At 39.8% G+C, this 21,697-nt stretch overlaps 1 protein-coding gene across 1 annotated transcript in view; it reads right to left on the reverse strand.

The window, feature by feature from the left end:
• The window catches only part of THRB (thyroid hormone receptor beta), a 117,395-nt gene extending 96,444 nt beyond the window's left edge, over positions 1 to 20,951 (reverse strand). The window contains exon 1 of the mRNA XM_026045552.1: positions 20,925 to 20,951. The gene's annotated coding sequence lies outside the window, so the exon portion shown is untranslated. The remainder of the gene's footprint in view (positions 1 to 20,924) is intronic.
• Between the last annotated feature and the right edge of the window lie 746 nt (positions 20,952 to 21,697).

Raw genomic sequence — 21,697 nt, forward strand, 5'->3', positions numbered from 1 at the left:
ACACACTTGGTGCCTTGTGAATAAACAACTGGCTTTACAAAAAGGGAGATATTTAAGAGTTTTACCATATTTTAAGAGGCCTCTGATCTCTGAAGCCAACTGCACTTTTGTCATGAACACTGAAAAAAATTTCCCAGTGTCTAAGATTTCTACATCTGTGATTTCTGGCATTGGCAAAAAACGGGAAGCAAGTGGAATAGTGGACTGAACAAGTGATGTCTGAACAGCACTGATGAAACTGAGGCAAGGCAGCTCCTTGTCCTGCAGGGCACTGCAGCAAGAACAGCACAAAATTCCCATGGCTTTCTCTAAGTTCAGGATTTCTCCAGTGTTTTTTCTACTGCATTCACAAAGGAGGCAGGTACACATAGCAGCACTGGTTTTAAACTTGTTGATGCAGGTACTAAAAGCAGCAAGTGATACAGCAGTATGGGCTCCAGTATGGGCTACCCATTGGCCTTGGTATTCCCTTCACCAAGGATCTAAGTTTCATTACAGTTCCTCCAAGCTATCTCTGGTCTACCTGCATTTGTTGCAGTCCAATCCAACTTTTGACTGCAGAAAGGATTGACTCTTATTGCGAGTTTTTATTTCCTCAATGATCCCAACATTTTCCCCTCCCTATATAAAATAAATGAAATGAGCAAGAAAGGTGAAATTCAATTAATCCTCTGAAGGGATTAATTAACAAACTGTAAAGGGATAACACATTTAAAGCAATTTTAATTTTCTAACCCCCAATTTACAGCAAAATGCTTTCCATCATCAGATGATCAGACTCTTCTCCCTGACATTAAGCAAAGGCATTTTCTACACCCTGAATTGATCAGACTACCAAGAAACTTCATTCTGTGAGAAAAGAGAAAGTGCTCCAAAGTATTTTCAAAAGCTTGTTTTATTACAGTTAAACTGTTCATCTGTGAAACACATATCCTATTTTAAGGGCAATCTTTTGTGCCGAGCTGCAAGGCACCTTTCAGTGCTTTTACTTCTGCCCTTTATGAAAGCTAGACTAGTAAAAACAGGGCACTGGAGAAGTAGCTTCTAACTCCTACATCTGCATGGTCTGATCCAAATCAACAGCCACTGAAGTCAACGGGAGCTGTTAGTGTTTGGTTTAGGCCACAGAGGAGTGAGAAATATGTTTTTACCTGGCTTTCAGCCTAGCACAGTGCCACCACTAATGAGTGGCTGCTGCAATGAGAACTTTCAAAAGGGAATATGTGAGATATGGATCAATGAAAACGATGCAAACCCTATTGCCATCTCAAAGAGGGAGCAATCATTGCAGTTTTATGATGGATAATTGCAGGTATGCTGGTGCCAGCCTACTATCAAAAGAATTCACCGACAGGGAAGGGCAAGGTCTGTTTGCAACATACTCCTCCTCCCCAGGGAGATGCATTTCAGGGCTCCCAGCCAAAGCCTCGGAAGAGCCCGTGGGGCAGCACTTGCATTGAGGCTGCCCAATCTCGCCCCTTCACCCGAGCCAGAACTGCCCGTTTTTGTGCAGCTGGCTCCACCAAAGGCTAAAGAAACCTGTAGTCAGCACAACCCCTTCCAGACTGTGCTTTCAGGCTCTTCAGCTGATACCGAGCACAGTCTCTACACTGGCCTTCCCCAGTGTGAACGGAGTTTACATATACCTGCTTCTGCCGATATAGAGCCCTGCTCTCTAAGGGCTTTTCTTTTTCTTAATTTCTACCTGCCTGCAATCATCAGAAGCCTCAAAAGAAAACTCACCAAACMCTCTTTCTAAAWCCTTGCRTTTTGCACTGACAAAACAAAATCCCTTTTGCTCACCCTTTCTAATCCCCACAATAACAGCACTGTTCGCAAACTGTCATGATAAAAACAGCTCTATTGGTTAGTCCAATGACTCAGCAGTGGTTTCCTGCATTACTGCTTCAGAGGCATCAAAAAAAAAAAAAAAATCAGAAGCTTGAATCTTGATGCTCACTGTGCAGCCAGTCCTGCTGTTTCAAGGCAAAACCAAATCTGCATAGCCTATAGCTGCTGGTGATAAATGAAACACATAATATTAATAGTGACTGACTGCAAGAGGCTCTAGTTTCAGTAACTTCTCCATTTGCAACCAAAAACTCAAGCAACAGAAAACAAAGTCAAAAAGGGGGTAGCAAGGGATTATGAAGAGTATTACACACTGCGAACAGGTATATCATGTACAATCATTTTTTCATAAGACCTTMCTGAGCCCAAGCCTCAGCAGGGCTCCAAAATTCAACGATGCTTTCCAACAGAGTCTTATAAATGGCTAATCTCAGAGGCAAGCAAACATCAKTTGTTTTGACATGAACTCCTCCAATCTAAGCCAGAAAAATAAACTACAAGTATGAAGTTAAGGGGAGGAAAAAAAAAAAAAAGTATGTGCAAGCAAATGTATGATCTGTGCGTGCAATTACTGTGACCCTGTGTGATAAGTAAATATATATGTACCAGAAGAGTAATTACTCATCTAACTTGTTGTGGGTCTGTGAGAACACAGGGTTTCTGGGCTACTGCGGTGTCTCTGCTTGAAAATTAGTCACATCATGGAAGACCTCTAAAAAGCTCAATTGCTCAGGATTTGTTTTTCCTCTGTTCCTAGCATGACATAGAACTTGAATTGTACCTGGCATGACTTTTATCAAGACAGAAAAGATCAGAGCCCAATTAAGTGGTGTAAGCAATCCGTGGAGCAGATGGCCCATGGGAAGGAAAGGTGTCCTTATAAAAATATTAGTAATGCAGTTAAGAAGCAAAAGCTTCTATTTCAGCATCTCAGGTGTTAAGGCTCAGTGAGATAGGTCAAGCCTAAGAACCACACCAGGATCCAGGGGAAAACGGCGCAACCCAACTCACATCCATATGACTGAATTCTTTTCCCCTCAAAACACGGKTACCTTTTCAGTAATGCCTGTTGGGAACAGTCCCTCACCCACGCCATCTCCTGAATCAAGCCATAGGTGTCATCTGGGAGTGTGCTAGTTGGTACGGGCCAAAACCTTGCCACAGAGCGTGCTGGAAATTAAACAATATGGATAGTCATAAGATAGTGCTCAAATACAAGTCCTGGCACTGATTAATTCYTAGGTTAATTAATTAACCTAGGTGCATATAGCCTTGGTGGAGCGAAATCAAATTGGAGTCATATAAACCCACTGCTGCAGTCAAAATAAAAACACCACAAAAGTGTGGCACAGCAAGAACAAACACTAGACTCCAAATTTTAGTCCAAAAGTCACAAGATCATTTATTAGCACCACAAGAAAATGGGAAACACAAATAACTTCCAAATAAGAATTAAATATTTTTCTGAAAATAAAGACACCAAGAGAAGAGCACCACAACAGATATCAGCGCCCTGGCAAACGGGTACTGAGAAATGGACGTTTTCCAGCATTTAGTTTAGGAAGACAAACATTGTTTCACAAATTCACTGTAGCCTTGCTTACGTTCCAAGCTCCCAGATTCATGCCAAAGGGCTTGGACTTTCTGAACATCCTGTTCTGTTTCCTCAACCGCTAGTCTGAGTCCTCTGTGCTAAATGTCTTTATTTCAGAGCCCCATTCTCTATCACTTTATTTCAGACTCCTCACTCTGTGGGCTTTGTATTTTACCTCTGGGTAAGAGTGAAGACAAGCAGATTAATGAGAAGGCTGAACAGCACATTAAGTTATACCTATTTTAAGAGCCTTCTACAGTAATCATCCCAAGGCATTGTATAAAAATAAAACTACACAAATTGCATTTAAAACTAACAAAAACMTCACAGATGCTGGCATGCCTTAAAGCATAAATATAAAGATCAATGATTAAATAAYTCAAAGATCCCCCAAAGTTTAGGAGCCACATAAGCACGGACCATTTCACCTGCCATTGCTAGGACRCATTTACTCATGTGCTCAGATGCAAAATCAGGGTATCTTTATGAGGACCTGGCAGGAAAAACAATCTCCCCTGACAAGGGAAGGAAAACAGCTTCGGAACACGGGCAGCAGCTGGCTATTTCAGGGATTTCCTAAGTGACTGACGGCAGCGCAGCCGGCRCCTTTCACACGCTGCTGCAGAASACGCTCCTGCTCCTGAACACACTCCTCCTGAACACGCTCCTGCTCCTGAACACACYCCTGCTCCTTCCCCTGCCTCTCTGCAGCTGCAAGACATTCACAGGACAGGAAGCCTTGTTAGGGTCACTGCAGTAGCCAAGGATGAGGAGAGACAACACTTGTCAGGGACAGCAACGTCAGCTCTCCTCGTAAGGGTTTTAATGCCCAGATCCTCTGCTCCTGCTGTGCTACCAATGCCATCTACAAGCCTTTGCTTGGCTTAGTGTGACTGAGGTGAGCAGTAGGCTCAGCTCTTTCATCTCTGTAGACACTTCTTGGCTGCTGGGGATGAGGTGACACGAGAGGTCATTTATCTGTCTTGCTRTGAGAGGGAATCGCTGCTGCTACCAAAGTGACAGGGGGCCTGTTGCTGCTGAACGAGCACAGAGAAGCCCACTTGCTTCTTAGCTCTCTTACGTGACAGCAAGACTCCTCACCTTGCTTCCTTCCACCCCCTTCCCATGGCAGCATCTAAGGAATGGGTGAAACCAAAGTGTAGAGTGATAGATTCCAACTGTGGCCTGGTTTGCCTTAATAACTGCATCTCTGTGCTGCCCAGTCACAGTCCCTCAGAGCCATGGGGCTCAGTAGATGCTCCTCATGCACTTTAGCCCTCTTCTCATCTTGCCTAGCTGTTTTAAGGCTGAAATGCAGTGGAAAGCCCTCAGATAGATATAGTCCTATGAGAGTTTGTACTAAGACTGGTGGGATGATTGTTTTAGCAGGCATGGTGGTGAGGATTTTATGGTTGCTCAATGAATACTCAATTATCTTGAAGGTCTCTTCCAACCATGATGATTCTATGATTTCATGCTTGTTTCTTCAGGAGGTTCACCAGCACACACACCAACCAGGCTGCTGTTTGCAGACTATGYCAAATCCCAGTACTTCTGAATGCACTGGGATAGGCAGCTGGTGGTTTAAGGCTATAAAGACAGCACAGAGTCACTGGCAGCTTTCCAATTTTTCTCCTGCCTTGCATCCCATTTTCCTTCTTTCTTTCTCACTTTCCTTTGCTTAGGGAAAGCAGGGAAGGTCCTTCTCCCTTTCTTAAACATGCTGTCCTGTATACCAACCACATTCCCATCCTCTTAAAGTAGGGCTGAGTAGTTTCAGAATGAAACAGCCTTGCTGGAAGCACAGCGAAGATTCCAGCAGCACAGGGATAACTGCTTTGTTCCCCCTGAGACTTATTTACCTTTCTTGAATCCAAAGGGAAAAAAAAGCGCACACACACATAGAGCAATACCTTAATTGTCTCTATGAACAACTAATTAGAGTTGGGCCTACTTTAAAATTACATATTTATTCACATATACAGGAAAAAAAAAGATGCAACACATAAATGGCTAGTAGACTGCACTTGTAACAGTGAAGTCAAACTGGGGCCCATGGGCCATYGCAATTTTAATCTGCTCCAATTACTTCTGAGATTTGTGACTTGAGGTAAACATATGCATAACCTAGAAACTGGGCAATTAACAAAAAAATGCTGTGGCTGCCAACATTAAAATCTGCACAGAATATTAATTCCAGCAATTTAGCCAAAATGAACTRCAGTCTTATAAGAAGGCTGTGAGATATCATCCTCACTAAAAAAAAGAAAAAAGAAAAAAGAGAGGTACTGAACAATCAGACATAACCAGTCCAATTCTGAAACCCATCCAGGAATATGGATGTGAAACCAACTGAACAGACAAAGCTGGGTTTGGAAGCGTTTCATTTTATGTTGATGATTAGATTGACTAAAGAAGGCCTGGACAGACCAGAGTTCAAACTCATGTTACTCAAGTAAGGAACACTTTTTTGAACACCATGAGGGTTAAAAATTACTTGGATTCCAAAGTAGCCATCTAATCGCTGAAAAGAAAGCAGAGAACTATTTTAAGAAAGTATCACTAAAAATAAATTGGGAGAAGCAATGGAAGGAAAAAGAAAGTGGTCAGTGATAAATACAGTATGGAGATTTGGTTATTTATAATTCTAAAGTTATTTTTATTTTGAAGTTTTCCCTTTAAAACCCTGACAGGCAGGGTTCCACATTCATCAGTCTAGCATTCATTCAACTGCACAGTATTTATAGAAACATGAAAAGGCCAACAAAAACAAAAATATATTAGAATTTATGTCTGCCAGAATTAGGGGTTATTATTATCATCACCTCACATTCAAGTTCAGCCACACATAAACAAAGCATTTCACAGCCTTACACTGATCCATACTTCAAATGTTCTTCATGAAATTCTGCTCCAGTTACWCATTGCACTGAAGAAACGAATGCAGCACCGGTGCAGCTTACTGTGCCTAGAGATGTACTCTTTAGAAGAGCTCACTGCATGGTGTGCGCTTGTTTTCTCCAAGAGCTCAACGCCTGATGTCATTCAGGACACCTGTAGAGCACCTGTGACAGCAAGGCCATTAGGAACCTAGTCAACATCAACTCATTATGGAGCAAATCTAGAAGACCGAGTTGAGGCAGAAAGGATCTACATGAGTGGTATGATTGCTGAAAGATTAATTATACACTACAAGAGAACCAGTGGAATAAACTGTATGTTCTAGTCTAAAGATGTTGCATTTGTCTCTTTAGAAATGGAGACATTTGAAAAGAAAGTGCAGTTCCTCTCCCTGGAGCTCTTTGGAGAACAGTCTCTGCTTCTGGATACGAACAGACCACATTTATGAATCCACTTAGGAAATGCCAACTGAGATGTATGCTGCTTTCCTAATAATCTAGCTAATTTAACTGAATTTCAGAGTCAATTGACTGCTTTCTGCTAAAACAGAAATTTGTTATTCTTAGCTTTGTTCATGTGTCAACACAGTTTAGCTTAATTAGGCAGCTCTCCTCTCTAGCACTCCCCTCCCTGATGTATTTATCAACAGCTATCTTATCGCTCATTTTTTAGCATGCTGGGCTAAAYAAGCCAAGCTCTGCAGTCTATTCAGCTAAGATACAGGCTCTCTGAAATTCTTTTCTGTCCCTGCTAAGTATGAATYTTTCTTGACTTCAGTGCCCAGAATTACATCCAGCGCAACACATGAATTATCATTTTGTATATTTTTCTGGGACTGCAGGATTTCCACAGTCCCAATATCTTCACCTTCCTATTCAATTCTAAGTACATATTTATCTTTTAAGGGATCCCATTACACTGATGACTACTTACCAATTAGGTCTGCAGCTTTCCCTTGTTTTTGATACAAATTTCTGATCATCTTAAAAATACCCTCTAGGCTTTTCAGCCTAGCCAACCTTCCTACTTACCAACCTTATTAACTTGTTTTCTTCATTCCTTGGCCTGCTCTYTGACAAGGAGGAGGCTTATTTATGGACCTTCTTTTTCCCTTACATTTACATTAAATTTAAACAGAAACAATCCAAACTAAACCTGTAATAGCCTCTCCATAACTCAGCCTAGTAACTCCTTTAAGAGGAAACCATATTTCATAAATATAAAATCATAAATATGATCTTATTGGCTGTCACAGCTTGCATCCACAACATGCAGTRTCCAAAGATTCCAGGGAATCACTTCTCCTGAAGGGAGCCCATTGCAGCTATATTTTTGCTAGCAAAATAAACATGCCGAGCACCACCGAGACCAGCTGGCACAGAAAAGYGTTGTCCTCTTAAACCCTCCTACCTTCTCAAAACAGGGTGGCTGATTCCAAGTTGTTTATTGGGAGTAGTCTCAGGATAACTCAAACTTTAACCCAAAATAGGCAGGTGAATTCTGGTAGATAAAAGCTGTGTCAGGGACAGTTAACAGTAGAGTCTATTGATTTCCTTGGGAAGGCTTTCTAGCACCATTTAATTTACTAGCACAGACACAGCCCTTGTGTGAAGGCCTCATCATGTCTGAATGACTCTAAGTTCTTCATAGCTATTTCCTGATCTTCATTAGCTTGTTACTCTTTCACCTTCCTTCTCAGGGAACAAAACAATTCCACTGACACCACAACAGACTCAGCTTTTTTTTGAGAGAGATGTTTTCTAGCTTGACCTATTAATCTTCATTTTGTTCCAGCAGGGATTCTGAGATCTTTGTCTCATGTTTCTTCTTCAGGACCTTTTCCAGCCTTACGCATGTATGGGGTTTCTTTGCTCCTGGAAAACAAACCATCATTCTTTCCTCTAGCTAAGCTCTGCTAACATAGCTGTCTTTCCTAAGGGAGGGAGGCTTTAGGCACCCACTCCTGCCTCCTCCAGGAGGAATTCATAGGCATCCCAGATCTTCCTGGTTATTTCTTTTTTTTTTTTTCCCCTGCTGCAGCCCAACTGTCTTCTAACTATTCTCTCCCGGCAGTTTTTTAGTATCGTTCCCATTCCTCTTCAGACTGAAGCCTGCAGCTACCTCCATCTCACCTTCCTTTGTGCTGGTGCCCTTTTCTTCCTCACTGTTATCTTTCAACCTTTTTCTTCCTCCAAGTTTTCCACTGTAACAAACTTTCCTTTCATTTCTCCCTCACCAATTAGCATCTGTCACATTAGCCACATRTATCTGTGCTCAGCCTGCTCCAAGACCCCTCCCTTCTGGCTGGTATTTATATGTTTGTCCAGCTGTGCAGTCTGGCCACCTAGATTGCTATTTCTCTTCCATCACATCTTCCCTTTGCTGCCTCTGGCTGCCTCTGCAGGACTTGGATATTCTCTCTCGTGAGTTTTGTCAGGTGACTTTTCTATATAAAAATAGATCCTATCAGGTAGCATTGATGTAAGTAAATCCCCTTCTGTTCCTGCCATGGTGTCTTCTCTACTATCCTTCATTCAGTGCTGCATCACTGCACACCCTGTTAAAGGGGAAAAAAAGAAAAGCCCAGATGAAATCCATCCACACACTCAATTTTCTTTAAGTGCTGCCTTCCTTCAGTCACCAGCTTCCTTCAGTTACCACGTTTTTATATTTTGGGGCACATCTGAAAGGAGGTTATCCACTTGCACTAAACTAAGCTCACCTAGATGAAAGATTTCAGCTGGGATCAAATGTAAGAAACTTAGCTTCATATGTTTTTGCTACAAAAAGTTTCATCCACTGAAAGCTGCAAACAATTGTAATTTACATTTTGTAAATCTTAATAAAATTATAATATTAATCTTAATATAATTAATCTTAATACAATTAATAAAATGTAAATCTTGCGATTTACAAGCAAAATCATGTAAAAAATACTGAAAGGAAAGGAAGACAGTTACTGTAAACAACAGGAATAGTTGTACATGAAGTTTTACTACAATTTGCAGGAAAATAGTATGAATTTCATGACAGAGATCAACCAAGCCCAGCATATGTAGCCTTTCATTTTCTGGTAGAAGGCTGGGTACTATGATATAACTTCTGATGCATGTGAAATAGAAAAATACATTTGCATAAACCTCACATACAAAACACATTATGGGAGATTTCTGCAAAATTGCAAACGGTTGCAGAAATGCATGACTAGAAAGTGGAGTTTAATAACTTAACAAAGATATCTTGCAGATCAAAGCACTAACATTATTCCCACCAAGCAAGGACTAACACCAGTTTAAGGAACAGGATCATACAATCTAAACTGCACTTTGTTTTTTTCTCCTCCCTTAAAATAATTTTGTAGGATGAAAAAGGAAATAGAGATTTTGTAGGATAAATAAAAAGGATTGATCAAAGGACAAGTAGATGTGCAAGAAAGCGAGGGGCATAATATCATCTGAACCTTTTCAGTACACATAAATATAGCAGTTTATAAAAAGATGTACACTATATCAGTTGCATTGTCAGTGTAAGGTATATATTAAGAAACAAAGACACAAGGAAATGCAGGAAAGCACAGTGCCCACAATATTCTGTTTATCTCCAAAATTTAGAATTCAGCAAAGCTTCTATAAAATCACACAGACACAACCAGGAAGAATATATTGAGGCTRTTTTTTTGCACATAAATAAGGATTTAGGTATCAAATTAAATGTTAATAATAGGAGAGATTTTCAAAAACATGCATTAACAGTTTATGGGCTGGGTAATCTAATTGTTCCTGCAGATCTAAAGCTCATGAACACCATGAAATTTCTTTCACCATTGTTAAGATTTTGGAACAATGATCCACACTCTACCATTTATAATTAATTAATCTTCTCTCCTAATTTCCATAGTGATTTCTCAAAAAAGCATCAGATGAAACATGCAACCGAGGCAGCCTTCTATAAACTCTGTGTGTTGCTGCATTCTGGCTACTGACATTGGCAGACCTCTCTCTAAAACTGCTTTCGAAAATAAGTGAAAATTAGTTTGAAAGTTTTGTTCTTCAAATCATCATAAAACCACCATGAAATCTGAAGCTGCTAGACATGTCTTGCCAGGAAATGTCCCTGAGATTCACCAGTGAGCTAGTTAGAGAAAAATCTATTAACACCTTTCTAGCAGATCACATTTCTGTGTGACCTCTTGTTGCACATGGATCCACAGACCATTGCAAAAAAAGAGGGCTCTTTTATCTGAGTTTGAATTAGAATCAGTCTTTCCCATCCCAAAGTAGAACAAAGCACAGTCCCTGACCMTGAGCAATGCTATCATAAACATTTTTAAAAGATATTAGAGAAAGAAAAGAATATTTTAGAGTAAAAGCCTATATCTTAATTCCATGCTTTATATAAAATKAATGGAGATGAAGTGTAAGCCTTCACTATTTGTTCTACAATGTTAGAAATCCCCCTCTGATTTGCCCAGTGTTGCTTTGACTTCCTTTTTTGACTAATTCCTTGCCAGAGGTGCTGCATAATTGTTTATGTCTCATCTAACCTGAAGTGGAAGTTGAAATTTAACAAATATGCAAATACTTGCAAGTRATTTGTACTTGCCAAATATAATCCCAATGTTTATTGACAGCCTATTTAAGAAATTGCTGATAGACTTATTTTTAGCAGATTAATTTTAACAGATTAAATGACAGTAGAATCTGATTTCTTAACCTGATAATAATGAAGGTATAAGGACCTGAACAAAACAGTCTCTGAAAAACATTGCAAAGATAGATCCTTTTGTAAAGAAATAATATTTTATATTTAATAGGGAACTGTGACCGAGTATCTCAGCATGCAACTAGCTGCCGCACATTTACATCAAGAAAAAGCATTTTTCCCCACCACTAGAAGAATTTAACTGTGGAGATTAAAGACCAGACTTTGGAAACTTGACTGCTTTGGAAAGGCTCTTCACCATTCCAGTTGAAGTGGATGTCTCAAAACACTTTAACTGGACAAAACAGGAGGGGAAAAAAAAAAAAAAAGATAATTAAAGATAATATATCTTCACTTAGCAATTGGTAACTCTGTGTTCTAGCCAGAGAAAACACTGGGAAAGCAACTGAAGGAGTTTTCCTTTGGCTCAGGGAACAGATGAGCAAGAGCTCTCCTAAGGCATTAGCTACAAAGCCAAAAGCTGTTAAATTCAGTGGCGGCTAAAGCAAGTTGCAACACAGCTTGCTCCAGCATATGTGGACAGAGCCAAACTGCAGTATAAGAACATTTAGAGGAAAGGAGAAGGAAAAAAAAATTAAAAAAAGAAAGAAAGAGAGAGAGAGAGAGAAAGAAAAAAAAATCCTATAATTTTATCCCACGTCTGAATCAGACACACGGATTTGTTTCAAGCAAGTACTAAAACAGAGGTATAAGATGCTTTTGCTCAGGTAGGGCATACTTCTAGCAATACAGATTTGGGGTTCATATTTTCTATTTATGTTATATARTCTTCACTTCCAAAATAATAGGGACAGTGTCTATGGAAAATGATGCCACTTGCTGTCCTTGCGGAGGACACTTCCAATTCAATAAATCTCATCTTTCTTAACATCTWTTCTTTTCCAGGGAATAGAGTATTTCCTACATGCCAGTGTGCCATCCCAAGTAGCACTATCTGATGTACATTGGCCACTGTTATTACAAGAGCTGCTTCCTCCATTCCCCTGTGTAAAACGTCACTCTTTATCTGTCCTTGAACAGATTAAGCCATGTCCATAGCTCCTTTTCCTCTCTCTTCTCAGGATTTCAGTTAAATCTCATAAAACGATGCATAAGACTAGAGGGAAGCTTAAAAAGCTGTTAACTGAAAGAAAAGCTGGAATTCTGAATAGCTGCTAAGGATTGATTTCTGGTCAGCTGTGCAGCTCTATCTGATTACATAAATACRACTGTAGAATCATTCTCAAGCTTCAAATAGCTTCTGTTTGTTCAATTTCCACCTAATTTAAGAATTAGCTTAAAGAAATTATACTGACATTATAAGGAAAACAGAAGGAGTTAAGAGGATCTAAAATACTTTGATAAAATGAGTATGCTACAATGCCAATCAGAAGCAATTGTCAGGATTACACAAGAACAAAGAGATTACATTTCAAGGAAGCAGTGAATAATAAAATTTAAACTAAACTATGCATGTTAATACATTTCACAGTATCTCATTTGGCCTCTGCATCTTTACATACATGAAAGTTTTACCTTCAAACAGCATCTGAAGACAGAGGATATCAATTCTACTGCGGCATCAAGGCCAGCCTGCCGCTTCCCAGCGCCAGCAGGTTGCAGGACTGCAGGACTAGCTGCCCTGGGAAGGCAGCACTCCTGGCCTTGTAGCAGCCGTAAGTGTCTTTTGCTGCCAGCTGAGCTGAAGCTCTTCCCCAAAATCCCAGTAACTTCAATTGATTTTCAGCCATATTTTTTTGCCAGAAAAATACAACCTCCCRAATCTCAAAAAAGTAAGGACTAATGCACATCTGCATTGTGGTTATCTAGTAGGAAATCTTCATGGGTTAGTCCCGTTGCAGTATTTTCACATAAGTGACGCTACACTGCTAAGTCTATACTGATTTTTAAAAAAATCCTGTATATCCTTACAGTTTACAAATCTACTCAGCAATTGGMTAGAAATAAGGGTCAGAAATAAGGGTCTGAATTAGGCTCAGTTGGTTAGTATAAAGGCAATTAGGCATATCAAAACTTGTCAAAACTGCTCAGCAGGACTCTCTCCCAGTACTACACATATGATAAACKAAAAGGACTAAGATATGCTTTATTCTGATTTTCTAATAATAAGCAAAAACAATCAGTACCTCTGCCTGTGGTGACAGTCAAATGTGGCAAACATTTTCTTTGGTTTCTCGGTGACTTTCATGCTGCCTTTCTCTGGTGCACACAGGCACTTAAAGTAGAAGTTTAAAATGCTCTACTTTGCCCTGGTCATTTTATTATTTCACCCTTATTCTTTTTTTCTCTGTGATTATTAAATCAAAAGAGGTAAGATTAGTTTTAAATTAATTTGCTAAGGGGGAGTGAAAGACACTAATGGCAAGAAGGAAGTGACTGAGTTTCCAAAAGATCAAGAGAGGGTGTTAATGAGCAGATGTGCCTTATATGTTTTCCTAAATGCAAACACAATGACTGTCTGAAGACTGATTCATTGCAAATACAGACCCACCCATGATGTTACATGGGAAGAGCTCTTATTAATTCTTCAATATACTACGTTTTATCATTCTGCAGATGAGCAGGAAGGGAATACAGCATAAGATTCCCTCAATTTCTGGTTCAGGAGCAGATTTAGAGGAAAAATACAGTCGACGGAAAACAACATCATCTCAAGTAAAAGTACTCATCCCAAGTGAAAGCACAAGAGGAGTAAAACCAGATGTAAGTCCTTGTACTCTTCTCTCTGATGAACATCACGGAAGTTGAAGTTTTTGCAGAAAGCAGCCTGTGACCCCCTAGAATGCACCCCAAATTCAACGCACCCTGCAGCTCTCCCAGAGCTGGTGCCTTCAYGGGGCCAAATTCTGCTGCCGCTCTTTGCAGAACAGCTCGGATTAGAAATTCTCCCTCTGCACAGCTCCCTTATGTAATATGCAAGCGAAGCCTCTAGATAGAGAACCCAAGATATCCCATAAGACTGAGGAATTAGAAACTAATCCATAAGTGTGACTACCAAAGGTCACTGGAACTTCCACCTCACACATGGAATTGACATCGTGAGGCAGCTTTGCAAATGAAAAGCATTTGAAGCTACGTATTCCTTTTTTTTTCTTTTTCTTTTTCCCCCAACAAGAGACATATATACATTTTAAGCCATCTMATTTATAATGCAATCTGCAATCTAAATCAATCAAAAAGGCATTCTGGCTTGCAGGGTGTTTTATGGTGATCTTTTGGGAAGATGTCCTTTTTCTTTTTACTTTAGCAATGTACTCTCTGTCTGTCAGTAACCAAACACAGCCATCGACCCTGGCTGGCTATGYACCTAAAGCTCCTTTTTAAATATCTGCGATACACCAGGCTTCTACTTTGAACTTCCTCCTTGACTGTATGATACTTCTTTAGCACTTACTCAAAAAAAGACTTAGAACTTCAAAATCTTTTGCTGCCTAAGGGAACTAAAAATATTAATGCTGATTAAATATTTATTTTGTAGAAACATGAAATCTATCATGCTACAGAAAATTATTTTGAATGATACCTCTTCAGCAAGGCTTTTCCTCTTATTAAGTTAGACATTCAATAAAAATACAGCTGGGCCAGGAAAATTTTGTTTTGATTTTGGCAGAGCATCAGACGGTATCTTCTGGTTTGCCAACACAGGCAGAATCTTGTCTAATGGTGGGATGCTTTTGCTTTTACTACCTGCTAGCGAAACTATTAAGAAGCTGTAAAAGGTTCCAGCCCCTTCTACGTATCCTTAGCCGAATTTCATTAGTTTACACACTCCAGTTTGCACACAGAAATACTGCAGTCTGTTCCCACCTTGCAGGGAAAATTTAATAGCAGTGTGTTAAGTCTCATGTTACTGGGACCTCATTACTTTTACAAGATACGCTAAATAATTAAACAGCACTTGTCAAATAAGTGATTAGAGAACATTCTGTGCCTCGGCGTACGTTTTTGCTGTTTGCCTCAATTCACAGAATTAAATAATTCACACCGAGCCTCCCACACAACAGCGCAAACAAGCGCGATCCTAAACTTGGAGCGGGGGAGGGCTGCGTGGCTCCAAGGACAAGCGCATATAGGATGCAGTTAAAGAAGGAGCGCTGGATGCAAGCCACGGCTGAGGAAACTGAAACAACAGCACCAAAGCTTGCTCTGGGGACGCTGCKGAATGAGAAGGACCTGAAAGCAAATCCAGCCAGCACCGCTTAGATCCACGGCAGCTCCTAGACAGGCCTTCTCTGGAGCCTCGAAGCCTTAGAAAAGGCAGAGAAAGGGCACGTGTTGGTTGCAGGGAATGGCACTAGTGATCCGTGGTGAACCTTGACTTTCCCCACTGCTAATCTGCTTCCTTAGCTGTGTGTCTGTAATTAAGTGTGTACCAGAACAGGCATTTCATAGCACGTAGCACATTCTCATATACTTCTCCAATACCGTATTTTTGGGAAGCAGGTTTAAGCTAGTGCTCATGGCAGGAAGCAGTAATCTCCAAAACTCTGCAGCAAGCAGAGTCAGGATCCCTTGGGGCTGAAATGCAGGGGCTGCCCTGCAGAAAGGTAAAAGCAGAAAAAGGGGGCGATCACATCCATCCATCACATCCACCAGATACGACCACTGCAATGATGCCTCCGGATGACCAGAACTCGGGGCACGTTGCAGCACCTCCTACCTGCCTCTCCTCACCAGGGCTGGTTTTAGGTGCCTGCTCCACGGAGCAGCCCAGCTCACGCAGCAAGCCAGGGCAGATGTGCTCAAACGAGTGGCTGTCTCTCCTGCTCACAGGAATTCACCCATCTGCCTCACTCAGCAGTTTTTCCGAACACTCTAAAGATTGCTCAAAATGAACACTGTTTGGATGCAGATCCCTCCTGGTAGCAGCAGCATGTACCAGTCTGCTGCTCCCAGAGCTGCGCCCATCTCCTCGGAGCCTGACCTGTAACAAACATCACGACCTCGATGCCATGGGATTTTAATATCATCATGACGTTCAAGTGGGACTCGGTCAAYAAGCCTATATACACAATCTGCTATTTTTTAACTGTACCAAAGAGCCATGTTTCCATTAAGCAAGGGAGAACATTCCAGATGATCTGGTTCTCTCGCCGCATTACAATTTCCCTGAATCAACACTTTTTGCAGCGTTATGTAACAGCRAGCACAGCATGCTTAACTCTTACTTGAGCAGACGTTTCAAGCACACTGTAAGCATCAGAGTCTTTCTTCACCATGAACTCTACTCATCTAAGCGTCCAAACTGAAAGAAAGGCATTCCTTGCAGGAGAACAGTAAGCTACCCACACAAAATTGCAGATTCCTGTATAGAGCTTATTAAGTAAACAAAGTACAGGAAACAAGACTCAATGGCTGATAGACACAGTCAAAYTAAGCTTTTGATGTCAGCACCATTCTTCAGTATAGATATTGGACATTGCATACACTGGAAACAACTCAAAAGTGCTGCCCAGACCACAGGGTATGTGCTTCTTGCTGCCCCTTTACAGCATGTTTTGCATGGAAAAAGGTACCCCCATAGCTCTGCGTGAAGCCCCAAACTACTTTTGCAGCCTCGTGTACTACTGACAGTAGAGGAGTTTTTTCTGTGGTTTGGAAGTCTATTTTCCTTTGCTTTAAATCACTTAGACACGAGTTTGCCCACAGAAGAAAACAGTGGTAATTTGATGCCTCAGACACATTTGCTAATGGAGACAGCAATTTTCTGCCATGGCATGAACAAAAGCACTCCTTTCAGAGCATTACGAGTGACGCCGTGGCAGCAAAAACATGTGACATAAAGACAACCTGAAGTACAGCTACTACTGTGACTATCAAGAATTTGTGAAAATCCCAGGCACATAACATGTATTTTCAAGAGAGATTGAGGGTAAGAAACTTCATAATAAAAAAATGATACAAGCAAGTGTTATTGTACAGCAAATTGACCAATTTGATTCCTGACTAACAAAACTCTTCTTTCTACTCCACCATGCCCCAAATCTACCACCAACATTAATTCACTGTTTTTATTCCTCCCCAGTCTCTTGTCCTCCCTAACCTTTCTCTTTTGCTCAGCTGACCATGAAAGGACAGACACAGACTCATTTTATCTCAGCCACCTCACAGTGGTATCTCTCTTCCATGTTTTTATTTTTCTATGGTCTTAGTCTAATAGCTTTCTTGATTCTAATTTAAAATGCTGGTGTCAAATTCAACCTTTTACCAAACAGTGGTATCTAAAGCATCAGAAAATATATTTACTATGTTTGTTTAATTTGTGTCAATTTTTTTAAGACAAAATTAGGGATGAAAATTCTCCTTAATATTTTTTTATGCAGGCATATAGCTAACATAGACTCCTGCCATGATTATTGTGGAGCTACATTCTGAATATCTCTGATAGATGCTATATTATATAGATACCATAGAATGACTTAATTCTGATCTCAATTTGATGAGTTTTTCTGCTTGAAAGATTTTGCAGTCTGATTAATTTCAGATATTAAGATTAATAATGAACATACCAAGATAACAGAAAGGAGTCAGGGCTTTCATGGTCATTAGTGTTCCATGTTTCTTCTTAACAGAACATAAATCTTTTATGATCAAACATTTTTCTGTATTTTCTACAAAAAGATCCACTATCTTTTACCCAGTAAAATTAGGATGCAATTCCCTCTAGCAGTAACAGCTAAAAGATTAGTGTACTCCACTCTGTTAGTATCTCAAAGAGGTCTCAGAGCAAACATACAAGTTGTTCTTTGTCAGCTCTGGGAAAATAAATTATTCTACATTGGGAATTCTATATAATCTGYTAAAAATTTACCCTACTTTATCTATGCATATAGATATTAAGATTCCACACACAACATTTGAGTACCTGACTATGTTAAACTCCTAYGTTAAAGAGGATATTATGTTCACAGAATAACTGGAAAAAATATGAATGAACTCATATTCTTAATTATATCATGCATGGGAATTAATAAAGACAACATGTAAATTATTATATTTCATATATCTTAATAGAAAATGCAAGCTACTAAGTAAGTCAGGGCAAGATTTGGAACATGTACGCAGAAAMAAAATGTGTGTGGACTGATCAAGTTTTAACAGAAATGGGCTCATTACTCTTGTGTACTCGGTGCAGCACGCAGAGCCTACAAAATCGGCCACACTGCGTTTCTTCAAGGATCTGCCCRAAGACTTTCCAACCTTTCAAAGGGTCTTGCTAAGTCACCCTTAAAACAAGAGTTGTGATTCTGGAATTTCTGTGCTGGCCTGCACCACATAAGAGCCTTTGTTTGGGGATATATGGATTTAAAAAGCCTGAAGGAACTATTAGGATAATCTGGTCTGACTTCCTGCCTGGCACAGGCCATAATATACAATACCTCACGCAGCAATTTCTTTACAAAGCACAAGAACTTGTAACTCTACTAGGAGATATTTCACAAAGAGATCTAATCTTGATTTAATTACTCTAAGTGATCTACCACATTCCTTTCTAAGTGTTTCCAATGGTTAATTACCCGCTTCGTACCATATTTCCAATGTGAACTTGTCTCTCTTATCTCGCTGTGTTTTTGTCTGTTGGAGCCCTATCCTATCTCCCTACACAGATATTTTTAGATACTAACCACATCACMCCTCTAAATTCTCTTACCTGCGTTAAACAGTCTGCCCATTTGGCAACTCTAAACAGAGATTCCTGCTTCCAACGAACAGCAGCTGCTGGTGGTACCGTAGATAGACACTGGGTATGTACATTTAAACAGAAAAGTCCCTTCAAATACAAGGAGGAGACATTCAAGATGCTTTTTACCTACTTTTGCAAGTTTTTCTAGCTTTCACAGCAACTCATTTGTAAAAGCTGGAAATTTCAGAGAAATTCCAYTGCAATCTCGAGACTCATTTTTAACTCAGCTGATAAGCTCAAATGAGACTGGTAGTTACTAAACACTTTAGGTAACAATAAACAAATAAATGGCTTCCAGCAGGTGTTTTTTCTACTGCTCATACTAAAACTGCATTAAAATCCYGTTACGAGAATCAAGCAGCCCTTCTGCATGCCCTGCCACGGCAGAGGTCCAGGCGTGAGCCATACGTGCCCCAAACTCCGTCCAGTTGCGACTGCAGGCCGCAGAACGGGCGAGTCTGCAGTGCTGCCGCCGGCCGCGTGGCTCCGCAGGCCGCTTCAGCCCTCACGTCAGTGCAGCGGCCGGAGGCCCCGCGCGAGGCTCTCTCGTGCTAGGTGATGTGCTGCAAGCAGAGCAGACTTAATTCCCTCGTGCAGCGTTTGYCCGGCTGTCCTACGGCTGAATTGCGGTCTGTGGAGAGGAGGGGAGCTTGTGTCCTCCCTGCACCACGGAGGCTACTCAGCTCCATGCACAAAGACTGCTCAGAGCGAGAATTTCCCCTGGCATTTGCTCCATGCCATTTTCCCCATGCGATTCTCAACACACTATAAAGTTCTTAAAATGAGTGTATATTCTACAAGGGCTCAGTCCTTTGCATGGGTTTGGTGCAGAACGGTAGCATTTCTTTGCTGCCTCTGAGATATACTATACGTGCACATGCCTATGTGCCCACAAATACATGCACAGGCACATATACATACTCTCCGTTTACTCATACAGGGTAAGAAAATCCAAAGGTAGCATCTGCTATTTACATTTATACCGCCTTTAAATTTTCCACAACAAATAATGTCATATAACACCTCATTACTTTTTCAGAACACTTCTGKTTTTTTCATTAATATTTCACATTTCTAGTCGCTTGTGGTTTCAAACAGTTTACATTTTACATAGCTTAGCTGATTTTTTCTTGGTCTCCCTTTTCCATGAACATCCTGCAAATCAAGATCACACTTTATGTAGGCTTATCAACTTTTACTGGTTTAAGATGTCAGCAGGTTTAAAACCCCTTCCTTTTAATGACACTTCTATTTGGACTAAGTTTGACTTGACATGGATACAATTAATATTAAAACTATCACCTAAAAATCGTGACTGAAACATAAATGGATCTCTCTGTTACGCTCTAAACAGATTCATACTGTGGCTGCCTGTCCAAACAACTTGCTATCACACATCTCATTATATGTGACTTTACGTCACTCTTAATGGTGTAATAGTACCATTTTCATGTGCCTCTGACACTGCACATGAATCTTTGTATCCTCACAAGTGACCACAGAAATAAAAAGATAAAATAAAAAAAACAAAACCTGCCAAATGGTTACATGTAGAAGGATCTCTTCCCCCCACTGCCACCACCACTTGTTGCTCATCTAGCAGATACATACAAAACCAGAATGTAACCTCACTCATATTACATAGAAGAAAAAACATTCCCTTAAAGGAGAGAATCCTTCTCTACAAATGGAGGTTTTACCTCTGTAATTCATAACTGCTCATTGCCACATCTCCCAACTCCAGTATTTTCTGGTGCAAAGTCACTTAGTTTATCAGCATATACTCTAAAGTATTATTTTAAAACTGAGAATTCTTTTAAATAACCACTTTAACCGAATGAATAAAAACTATAATGTCTTCTGAAAAAACAAGTACCTATAAATTCTTCAGAAGCAAACAGAAGTTTCTAAATCTATGCAACTAATTTAGTTTGTTTAAAAGATTAAGCAATTGCATAAAGAAAAAAATAACTTCATATCAATAAAATAGTCAAATATTTTTACATTCAGTCCTGCAACAGGATTGCAACAGTTTATCCTTTYTTTTCTAATTTGTATTTTAACATAGTGACCCATACTATGCAGGATACACTCTGAAAAGAAAGGCACATTTGTTAAAGTTACCTGCAATTAACCTTAATATTTTACTAAAGTGGAATAATGAAATCTTACCTTATTAGAGCTTCATTTTCAATTCTTTCACTGAAAAGAGTAAAGAAAATTGTATTAAAGATCCATTTGGCAGTAAATTCTTCCTGAAATTATGTCAGTTCTACTTCCATTAACACATAAAAATTATAGTTCTATTATGAAACTGAAATTAATTTCCATTATTTTAATTATTCCTAACATGCTGGAATGGAGTTGTTTATCTTAGTTAGCCATGGTTCCCAAACAAACATTTCAAATGCTTTGGAAATATCAATACAAACAGTATATCCAGTACCACCTGAATTGCAGGGCTATGCGGCTTGCTTTACAGGTTTCTTTTCAATGCAAGTGGTATTTACAATCACTATTTATACTTCTTTTACTTTCAGTTGACACTTGATATTTCTTATTATAAGATAGCATTTGCATTGCAATATACACCTTTAGAGACTGCCCCTGTATGGAAGGTGCTTGTTTTTAAAGAAACTAGTTTCTGCCCCATGACGAGACAGAAGAGTCAATGGCAAATGTAGAAGGAGGAAGATATCAAGCCATTTAATGAAACATCTACTTCAATTAATCCATTCCAAAATGACACATTTTTCAACACCAATGAACCTCCTGATTTTTGAGCTTTAGCACTATTCTGAAAAAGTTCCAACATGACTCACAACAACTGATGAATTCTGAGGCTTTCAGAAATGTTAAGGTAGCTAACCTTTCTTTTTTTTATTATTTTTGTTCAGCCTTTTGTAACCAAAGAAAACTAATTACGGGCAACAGTACTGCAGTTG

Source organism: Nothoprocta perdicaria, unplaced genomic scaffold (assembly GCF_003342845.1).
Source record: "Nothoprocta perdicaria isolate Ctin4 unplaced genomic scaffold, notPer1 scaffold_40, whole genome shotgun sequence".
In the NCBI taxonomy this organism is placed as follows: Eukaryota; Metazoa; Chordata; class Aves; order Tinamiformes; family Tinamidae; genus Nothoprocta; species Nothoprocta perdicaria.